Source organism: Rhinopithecus bieti, unplaced genomic scaffold (assembly GCF_001698545.2).
Source record: "Rhinopithecus bieti isolate Rb0 unplaced genomic scaffold, ASM169854v2 scaffold_7684, whole genome shotgun sequence".
NCBI classification, from domain to species: domain Eukaryota; kingdom Metazoa; phylum Chordata; class Mammalia; order Primates; family Cercopithecidae; genus Rhinopithecus; species Rhinopithecus bieti.
The window spans coordinates 71532-82634 of record NW_016806071.1 but is presented as its reverse complement, the minus strand read 5'-3'; the positions used below and the strand labels follow the sequence as shown (position 1 = coordinate 82634).

The following is an 11103-nucleotide window of genomic DNA, read 5'->3' as shown; positions in this document are numbered from 1 at the left end:
CCATGGAGCTACTTGTACGTAATTCAACCAATTAACAAAAAATGCTAGAAACTTAAGCCAACAAAGCTGTCAAAATTTGTCTTGGGTTCTTGGGTTAGACAACTTGTTGAGATTTTATGATACGTTTCCTTTTTTCTCCTTTTTTTCTAGGTCCTTTCCCGCTGGTTGCGGAACACTCAATTATCACCTCCTCATGTGTGTAGTCTCCCTCACTGAGTCAGCTCTCACCGGGGCCTTCCCATGACTTTTTTGTTTTCTTTATCTGTCTAAAGCTTCATCTTCCTTTGACATTTATCTTCATCTGGAAATTCTATATTCTTCCTTTTCCTCTTGTCCTCATCTTACATAGAATCAACATTGTCCACTGAAAGTTATGTTTAAGAAGTAATGTTAACAAAACTATCATGAAGTCCCTTGTACCTTGTTAAAAACCACTTTATTCATCACTCTGTTGTTTTTTCAAATACATTTTTCTCTGGATTGAAACTGCTTACCATGCAGGTCATTGGAAGTCTCTTTATTCCCATTAAACTCTTTTTCAGGTTTGACATCTTTGTCCTCTATTAACTCAACTTTGAGTGTCTCCGTTTTAATCCAACAGAAAAAGCTCCTCCCCTATCCTTCCAGCCCCATGACTGTAAGATAAAAAATTTCCTGCTACAGACATCTTGCAGGCAATGTGCCAGGCAGGCAATGCATCAAACAGCCGACATTGATCAGAACTCAGCCCTTGTCATATATCTCTTCCTAAAATGCCTAGCAGAATAATGTGTTGAGTACATGCTCAATAACTTAAATTGTTTTGAATAAATCAAATTAAAGTTTTACAGTCACTGCTGGAGGGAGAACAGGCAACATGCATGAATTTTCACTGTTTGGAAGCATATGGAAAAAAACACCAATACTAGTAGCCTCTCAAGATCCCAGTGGCTAGACTCAGCCTACCCATGACAGTCAAAAGTTTACTATTTATGATGTGGATTATCTCATATTAGTCCATTGCTTCACTTTCTACTGGCTGACACCTCTGGCATATTTCATCCTTTTTCTTCCTCTTTTTCTTTTTTTTAGAGACAGGGTCACCCAGGCCGCAGCACAGTGGCATAATCATAGCTCACTGCAGCCTCGCTCCTGAACTCAAGTGATCCTCCCACCTCAGCTGACCAAGTAGCTGGGACTAGAGGCATGCACCACCACACTGAGCTAAGCATCTTTGATTCTAATATTGAAAATATCATTATAAAATATCTAGTAGGTATGGATTAATGAATGAGTTAAATGGCACGTGTCTGACCTTAATAAGTAAAGGTTTGGGGACACCAGGGAGATAGTAATATCCGGGATCTTCTTAGCCCTCATTACCAGGACAAAAAGAAACAAAATGAAGTTTCTCAAAATGCCCATTTAGTACATTATTTTTACTGTAATAAACATATAGCTTTTTCAGATCTTATTTTTGTTCCTTCTGTTGTTAGTCCTGAGTCCCTGTGGTAACAGCCAGATTTCATTTCATTCATTCGTTTATTCATTCTGACCATCATATGGGGGCCAAGCACTGTGTTGGGTACTCGGGGCACACCAGTGAACAGAACAGACAAAGCCCTGTCCTCTTGGAGCTTACATTCTAGTGCAGGCAACATAGGAATATAATAAATCCATAAACTCAGGAAGAACTCAGTTCTTTTTAGATCAATAAGGCCTAACTGTGAACTGTGAACTGTGAACTGTGAACTGTGAACTGTGAAGGGACAGCTTCCCTGAAGAGGTACCGAGACCTTATTTTAAAAGAAGACTTTTATTTTGGACATTCTTTAGATATTGACTTCTTCTGTTCTCTAGTAGAAGTATCTTGCAGCAAGGAATAGAAAGACTGAAGTCAATTGATGTGATATTGGGAAAGTCCTGTCTTTTGCTTCTCTGGGCCCCTGTGTGGACTTCTATGAATGAAAGAAAAAAAAAAGTGTTTTTCCTATCCTCTCACTCGACAACAATCAACACAGAAGACTTCTGTGCCCTCTGGGCAAGAAGAAGTTTGTGGAGATTTCTCCCAACCCACAGCCAATCAATCCATCCATCAATCCCGCAGAGGACACTAGCTGGGTGTCCTCTTACTCAATTCAATTCTGATGCTATCTACATGGAGACAGCATCAGATCCCACAGGTTGAGGGCTCAGTCCCACAAAACTGCCCTCCACCAACCCAGGATCCTCTCCTTTTTTTAGGGTCCATTGATTAGCAACCTTAATTCCATATGGAACCTTAATTCCCCCCTGCCAAGTGAGGGGGAAAAACACACCCAAAGCATTCCCTCTATTCTCTCACTTAACAACAATCAACACAGAAGACTCCTGTGACCCAACTGAGGAGGTGTTTTTCCCATGCACCAAGCAAGCAAATAATTCCTCAGTGGACACCAACGGGGTGTCCTCCAATTCAATTTGATTCTGATGCTATCTACCTGGACAGAGTATCAGATCCCACAGGTTGAGGGCTCAGACCCACAAGACTGCCCCACCCTGCAACACACACACCTTCCCATGCAGATTGCAAGCCCCAGGTTGTATTATCTGTGCTTCTGACCAACTAGCTATACATTGGAGTACTCACAACCCTCCCGGGTTCACTTAATTTGTTATGGCAGCTCACAGATCTCAGGGAAACACTTAAGTTTTCCTGTTTGTTATAAAGCATGTTACAAAGGATACAGATAAAGAGATGTGTAGGGCAAGGCATGCAGGAAGGGGCACAGAGCTTTCATGCCCTCCCTGGGCACACCACCTTCTAGCCACCTTCCAGGAACCTCCACTATCTGGAGGTTCAGCTACCTGGAAGATGCCAGAACCTAGTCCTTTTTTATTTTTATGAAAGCTTCATTAGGGAAGCATGATTGACTAAGTCATTGGTCATTGGTGACCAACATAATCTTCAGCCCTTCTCCCCTTCCCAAGGTTTTGGGGCGGGGCTAATAGTCCCAACCCTCTAATCTTGCCTTGGTCTTTCTGGTGAGGAACCCCAGCCTGAAGCTACCTAGGAACCTCCAGCTATCAGTCAACTCAATAGCACACACAAATCTATTTATCACTTTGAAGATTCCAAGGATTTTAGGAGTTGTATGCCAGGAAAACTGGAAGATAACCAATACTGTATATATTTCACAGTATGACAGCCTCACTTTCCATGATAACAAAATAAGGATACTAGATAATCAACAAGGGTCTCTGTAGCTCTGAAATATTAACAGTGTGATTTTATGGAACACATGTAAGAAATCCTCTAGTTTGTTTTTTTTTAATTTGACTTTTCCAATAGTTAACGTCTTTTTTAAATATCAGAAATCTAAGTGGTCAATACTCTTTTTAAACGAGCTTGTCTATCAGATCACCTTATTTTATAAATTTATTATAGCGAAGTTGCTGCAATCTTAGCATTTCTGTGAACTGGAGAACATGATTCAGACTTGTTGATGAGGTCCAAAATAACTGGGGAACATATCTCGGTAGGGTTTAGATTGTCAATAAATGAACAAGGAGGCATCTAAAGGAGTTTTGATCTTGCCTAATAGAAAAAGTTCAGGAAACAAAGGAGAGAAATAAGCTTTAAAAAATCTCTGGAGGCAGCAGGATCTGACCAGGAAAAACAACCACTAAAATGTTTGCAAGTGCCAGGGGGAAGGAGGTAACATTCCTCATATTTACAGACCTTTGAAGCTCATTTTAACTTGGGAACTTTATGGACACAGGGATAAGTCCAGGGCTGCCTGGTTAAGGGTTGGGTCTCATTACTCCCTAGTTAACAATTCACATTTTAAAATGAAAGAGCCAGATTGAAATGTAATCCCGTCCTTAGGCTCGAAGAGAAGTAAAATGCTATTTTTATCTAATACATAAGTAAAAGCAAGAAAATCCCCTCCAGACAGTGAAAGATGTTCATGACTCTATTGTAATTTCTGTCTGCAAATGTGTGAAAGAAACTTTCAGGGGAAAAATGTTCCAGAAAGTAACCTTTTAAATGTTAAACCACTGCACTTGAGAAGCAAGATAAAGAGCTTTGGACCCAAGCTATTTCTCTGTTCCTTTTTCCTGAGCTAAACCTCCTGTGTAATAATTTCTTTGGAATGCTTTGTTCTGAAGAGATGTTTCATGTGACTGGTGCCTCATCTCAGTAATTAAAGGCACACTGAGGCAAATTTGGCCTTTGGAAAACAACCTGGATAATGACTGCCTGTAATTATATAAATGCTTAGATAATAACTGATTTTCCATTTAATTTAATGGAGACAAAACTTAGCACAATGCCTCTCCTTGTAAATGGCCACTGTGTCTTCTGGGTAACTTAAGAACCTGGCAACTATATCAGGAACATAGTAAGTGCTTTATAAGTAGTTAGTAGATGAATGAATGAATGAGTGAATGCTTAATAAATGTGCTTGATCTGATCCTAAAACAATTTTTTTCCTTTTAGAAATTCAGCCGTTTAGTCATCATTTTTTGAAGCATATTTCAAAAGCATACTAATATTGAAGAGCAATTAACAGAAAGCAACTGACACTATGTCTTCATTAATGCTGTCCCTGCTTCCCAAATAAATTTCATGGTTTATAGCTCTCCAGAGGTGAGGGAACAAAGCCACCTGGGAGAAAAGTATCTGCTGGGGTTTTTGTTTTTTGTGTTTCTAAAACTGCCTCAAATTCAGGAAAAAAGGCCATAGTTTTCATGGCTATGGGGTCCACACTCTAGTCTCTGTGCAGAATCTTTCCCTAACGATTGGACTTGTTTTGGCAGCCCTCGGGGTAAATTACCCTCCTCCCTAGCCCTCAGGAATCACAAAGGCTTAACTCAAATTCTTCTTGTAGAAATGTGATGTGCACTTGGTCTTACCACTTGAAAAAAAAATGTTTAAACACTGCACGGTTTACCAGATCTTACTTTGACGTGTTCTCTGGGGTTAGTCAAACAAAGGGAGAAGGTCTAAGTAAACTGTTCAAGACTTTCAGCCAATGCTGAAATTGCAGTGCTGGAACTGCCTTTCCCCAGAGAGAGGGTAACTCTGAGGGTGCAGTTTCTAGACCAAGGCCAGGAGGTGCTGACCACAATGGGGGCATGCGTAGAGGGGGATGCCTTAGGCACCACTGAGGAAGTAGAGGGAAGATCTAACCCTGGAGATATCTTCCTTCTGATTTTTTAGTTTTTCTGGAGAACCCCTCAGAGTGTGGGAAAGTGTGTAGCGGACTGGAGTTTGGGAGTGTTACCTTCCTCCCAGCCACCCTCTCCTTTTCTATCCACTTCTTGCTGATACAAAATCTCCAGGTGCAAAATTTTCTTGGTGACCTCTGTGCCCAGCTGCAAACAGCTTCCCTAGAAGGCAAATGTGACCTCAGCATTACACACAGACATTTTCAAAAAATAAAGGATATTATTTAAATTAAGGAACAATTTAAGCAAACAAAAGACAGAATAATAAACAGACTCTGTGTGCCCACTACCAGGAGTAAACGGACTTGAACATTTTGCTTATTGATATGGTCTGGCTGTGTGTCCCCACCCAAATCTCATCTTGAATTGTAATCCCAACTGTAATCCCCAGGTGTTGGAGGAGGGAACTGTAATCCCAGGTGTTGGAGGAGGTGATTGGATCATGGGGGCAGTTCTCCCATGCTGCTGTCTGTGATAACAGACATGTGTTATCACAACATGTGATAGTGAGTTCTCAACAATATCTGATGGTTTTATAAGGGTCTGTTCCCCGTTTGCTTTGCACTTCTCTCTCCTGCCACCTTGTGAAGAAGGATGGGTTTGCTTTCCCTTCTGCCATGATTGTATAAGTTTCCTGAGGCCTCCCCAGTCATTTGCAACTGTGAGTCAATTAAACCTCTTTTCTTTATAAATTACCCAGTCTGGGGCAGTTATAGTAGTGTGAAGCCGAACTAATACACTTATTTACTTTAGGCCTTTTTTTTTTTCTTTTCTTTTCCTTTTTTTTTTTTTTAGGAAATAAGATTTTATAGAGTTAAAAAAAAAAACCCTCCCTCAATTGAAGTATCTGTACAGCTAATCTTTCTATTCTTTTTTATCTTTGAATTGCTCATAATTAAAATCAAAATAATTTGCGTATTTGTAAATTGTTTTGATTTTAATTATGAGCATTTCAAAGATAAAAAAGAATAGAAAATAATACAATGACTATATACCCACCATTAAGACTACATGCATGATACTATTTTGTCTTATTTGTTTTAATCTTGTTCTAAATTTTTATTGTGGAAAATTTCAGACACATACAAGAGTAGGAAGAATAGCATAATGAGTTCCATGAACCCATCACCCAGCTTCAACAATTGTCTACTCATGGACAATCTTGTTTTATCTGTGGGGTAGTTATAGATAATATAGATTCTACATTCTCCCATATACCATTTATCTACACATATTTCGTCAGGTATCTCTTAAAGAGAAGAACATTAAAAAAAAAACTGCAGTGCCATTATCATACTTAAACGTAGCGATAATTCACTAGTGATTGCTATTAGGCAGTATCCACTCAATGTTCGAATTTCCAAAAGTTTTATTATACAAATACTTTTATTTTCAGTTTTTGTGTTTGAATCAGGATTCAGATAAGGTCTACACCAAGCTTAAAGCCAACGCGCAGCCTGCAGGCCACATGGGGCCCAGGACAGCTTTGAATGCAGCCCAACACAAATTAGTAAACTTTCCTAAAACAGTATGAGATTTTTTTTGCAAATTTTTTCTCTTAGCTCATCAGCTATTGTTAGTGTTAGTGTATTTTAGGTGTGGACCAAGACAATTCTTTTTCTTCCAGTGTGACCCAGGGAAGCCAAAAGATCGGACACCCCTCATCTACACATTGACGCTGATTTGACAGAGATACTTATATCTCTTTCTTTCCAATTTTTATTCTTCTAATTGCTTGTTCTTATCTAAGTGTATAGACTAGGACCTCCAGCCCAGTATTAAATAGCAGTGGAGATCATGACTATCCCTTGCCTTGCTCCTTACTTTAATGGAAAGTCTCCAGTGCTATCATATTAAATAAGATGCTGGCTTTTGAGCTAAAATACACACACACACACACACACACACACACAAAATCACATATATAACATTAAAAAACACATGAATATAAAGTATACATTATTTGTATATTTCAATAAATGATATACCATATATAACCCTATATAATGATATATGTAATTACATATAATCATACGTATTTAAAAAACAAAATAGTCATCAATGTATATTTTATAAGTGTTAAGTTTATCAGGTGCCTTATCTGCCTCTGTGAAGATTATATGACCTTTTCCTCTTTAGTTGTCTAATATGAAGGATTATGTTATTAAATTTTCTAATACTGAATCACTCTTGTTAAAGATGATGCTGATTCCTCTAGCAACTAGAATTATAAACAGAAAAGGCTACAAATTATCTCAGAAAAAAAACTAGATCTCCTATTTGATAGGGCAAGAAAATTTATGTACCATACATATGTGTGACTAAAATAATTAACTACTGATGTTTAATTTTTGAAATCTCCCTGTATAACAATATAATTAGACATGAGTTTCATATACACCTTTCAGATGCTATTGCCAAGTACATTCCCAGTTTCTAAATATGTTTCTATTCTTTAGCAGAGTAAACAGCAAAAGGTGCTAGAAGGCAAATAAATGTGCAGGGAGACAGAGCAACACATGCCCAGAGTATTTTGTGCTGCCCAAAGCCATTTGGCTTTGAAGAGATTCAAAGGAACAAACATCTGATGTTCAGACACTAAGATGAAAGAGTTAAAGGGCTTCTTCCCAAAAACCCATAACCCTAGACTAATCGTTGAGAGAAACATCCTTTGAATCCCAATTAAGGGACATTCCACAAAATTCCTGACCAGGACTCCTCAAAACTATCAAGGTCATCAAAAACAAGGAAAGTCAGAGACACTGTCACAGCCAAGGGGCACCTAAGAGCAAATGACAACTAAATGTAATGTGAGATCCTAGATGGGTTACTGGAACAGAAAAAATACGCTGGGTAAAAACGGAGAAAATATGAATCCATTATAGGCTTTAAGTGAATAGTAACAATGTTGGTTCATTAATTGTAACAAATGCACCACACAAATGTAAGATGTTAATATTGGGGGCAACAAGATGGCAGACTTGAGCTGAGGAGCTGTCAAGTGATGAAAACTGGTGTGCCTAGAAGCAAATTTTCAAAGCATTTTCTCTTCAAAACATCCTTTTGAAGATGTTTATACCACCTGATAAGCATCTCAAGACCCTATGGCTGTAGCAGCAGTAAAATAGATGATAGTAAAGCAAATTGTCTTGAAACATTTATTTCCAATGCAAAATGGAGCTTTATATCGTGTGTGTTATAAATCTATGTATTCTTCTCTACCTGATGACTATCATTGCAAAGCAGAGCTTGCTGTGACTTCCAACGGCAGGACGTGAGCCTGATACCACTCTTCTGTGGACATTCCCTATGAACACACAAAACCCATCCTTCAACCAGATTCTGTGCACAATAATGAAGAAATACAAGATCAAGTGCTGAAAACCAGATTGGAAGAAAAAGGTGAACACCTTGAGCAAAGACCAATGAGAGGACAACTTAGCAAAACGTTCTTTACTGTTACGCACTGTCGGTATCCTCACGGACAGTACTAAAGACGTTGCAAGAAACTAGATCTTCTAAAAGACAGATGACTGAGGTACTCAGGGGAATCAAAGAGAAATGTTCTTCATTTGCCATTTGAGAAAATGCAATCTGAGGTGTTCACTAACATGTTATATAGTAAAGTCAGAATAATGAAATGTCTTTTCATATTAAAAAAATAATAGGGGGTAGTGGGTGTGGAGCATATGAGGACTGTCTGCACTATCATCATAATTTTTCTGTAAATTCAAAACAGCTGTAAGATTAAAAGTTTATTTTTAAAAGGTAAAGGATCTTAAAAAATAATATAGGTACATCTTTTCTCCAGATGCCAAGATAAGTAGAATTATATTCTTGAATTCCCCATCTGTTTTTTTCAAACAACCCACTAGTGCCAGCTCAAGGAGCAGTTTGCTTTTTTCATTTAGAAGTATATTTAGAGGCCAGGCATGGTGGCTCACACCTGTAATCCTACCACTTTGGGAGGCTGAGGCGGGTGGATCACCTGAGGTCAAGAGTTCAAGACCAGCGTGGCCAACATGGTGAAACCCCGTCTCTACAAAAATACAAAAATTAGCCGGGCATGACAGCAGGTGCCTGTAATCCCAGCTACTCAGGAGGCTGAGGCGGGAGGATCACTTGAACTCGGGAGGTGGAGGTTGCTGTGAGCCGAGAGCACGCCATTGCACTCCAGCTTGGGTAACAGAGTGAGACTCAGTATTAAACAAAAAAAAAAAAAGGAAGAAGAAGAAGTACAGTTAGGCTTGTTTTGGTGAAGGAAAGTGGTAGGTGGAGTGAACTGGAGAAGTGATTTGGAGAAAAGCCAAGATGCAGCGTCAAAGCCCCTGATGGGACATACTGCCTTCCTCTCAGGCATTCACGAGTCAACAGCCGTCTTTCCCTGTCCCTTCTTTTCTGTCTCTCCATCTTTCCTTTTTTATTTTGAGGAGGTCAGGCCTGCAAATGAAGAGAGAAACAATACTACTTCGAAACTTCTTTAGCACCAGTCCTTGGTGCTCCAGGCTGTGGCACGCTCCTCGGTTTCTGTTTAGCATTAGCTCTTCAGCTCTGGTCTTAAGTTCAGTATCTCCCAGGAAGCTTGGCTTTTCTGATCTTTTATTGTCTTGTTATTCTGCTTACCTGACATGGAGACAAAACCCTCTCGCTCCTTTGTAAGCAGCTTGGAGTCATCGCCCAAAGATGTAACTGAATCTTCCTCAAGATGTCATTCTATAAAAAGGGACCTGACCCAATGCTTCAGATGTATTTCAAAGACATGAAGGGCACATTTGCTGTCTTCCAGCAAGCCATTTAAGTGTATAGTACTTGTTCAGAAAACTTGCCACAAAATCCGTCGCAAAAGAATTATTTCAATCAAGAAGCAAAACCGTCTGGATTTTTATGACGTACCAAGGTACACCAGTCCAAAGACACAAACACCACAAAGGCCTGGCCTAGATATCATGAACCGTGGCTCTTGTTGAGACAGCTGCTGGGGTCTTGGGCATAGTGGGCTGTGCAAGGCTGGCTGTGCGGTCTAATGCACTTGGTATCTTCACCTTGGCTATAGGTTGCCCTTGCCAAGGTTTAGCTCCCTTTCATTTACATTCATCTTCTGCTCAGCTCCTTCCTACCGTATTTTCTTTGAATTGATTCAAAAAAGGACTGTTCATGGTTTGCTTCTGGTCCAAAACAGTGAGCTCATGGGAACAACACAAAAGCAATTTTTTTTTTTTTTTTTTTTTTTTGAGACGGAGTCTCGCTCTGTCGCCCAGGCTGGAGTGCAGTGGCCGGATCTCAGCTCACTGCAAGCTCCGCCTCCCAGGTCCACGCCATTCTCCTGCCTCAGCCTCCGGAGTAGCTGGGACTACAGGCGCCCGCCACCTCGCCCGGCTAATTTTTTGTATTTTTTATGTGGAGATGGGGTTTCACTGTGTTAGCCAGGATGGTCTCGACCTCCTGACCTTGTGATCCGCCCGCCTCGGCCTCCCAAAGTGCTGGGATTACAGGCTTGAGCCACCGCGCCCGGCCACAAAAGCAATTTTAAAAGGAGGAAGCTTTCTCAGGCTTTTGGGGATACTCCTCCAGTGATGGCAGGCTTCTAATCAGGGCAGCTCTGCTGTTTGAGATCACAGCCGATCTCGTGGGCTTCCTCTTTAACTTTTCAATATGGAATATTTCAAACTATTTCTCATACAAAAGCAGAAAGAATCGTATCATGAAACTCCAGCTTGAACAATTACCCACTTACGGCCAATTTCATTGGATGTGTATTTCCACCCATTCCCTGACCTCCCTTCTTTCCTGGGTTACTCTGAAGCAAATCCAGGATATTATATAATTTCATCTAAAACTATTTTCCGTGCATCTCTAAAAGATATGGACTCTTTCTAAAAACATAACCATTATTCTGTTATCACAACACAC

General features: G+C 39.9%; 1 pseudogene; it reads left to right on the top strand.

Moving 5' to 3' along the window:
- Positions 1 to 8297: 8297 nt before the first annotated feature.
- LOC108531253 (39S ribosomal protein L42, mitochondrial pseudogene) lies at positions 8298 to 8687 on the top strand (annotated as a pseudogene).
- Positions 8688 to 11103: the final 2416 nt, after the last annotated feature.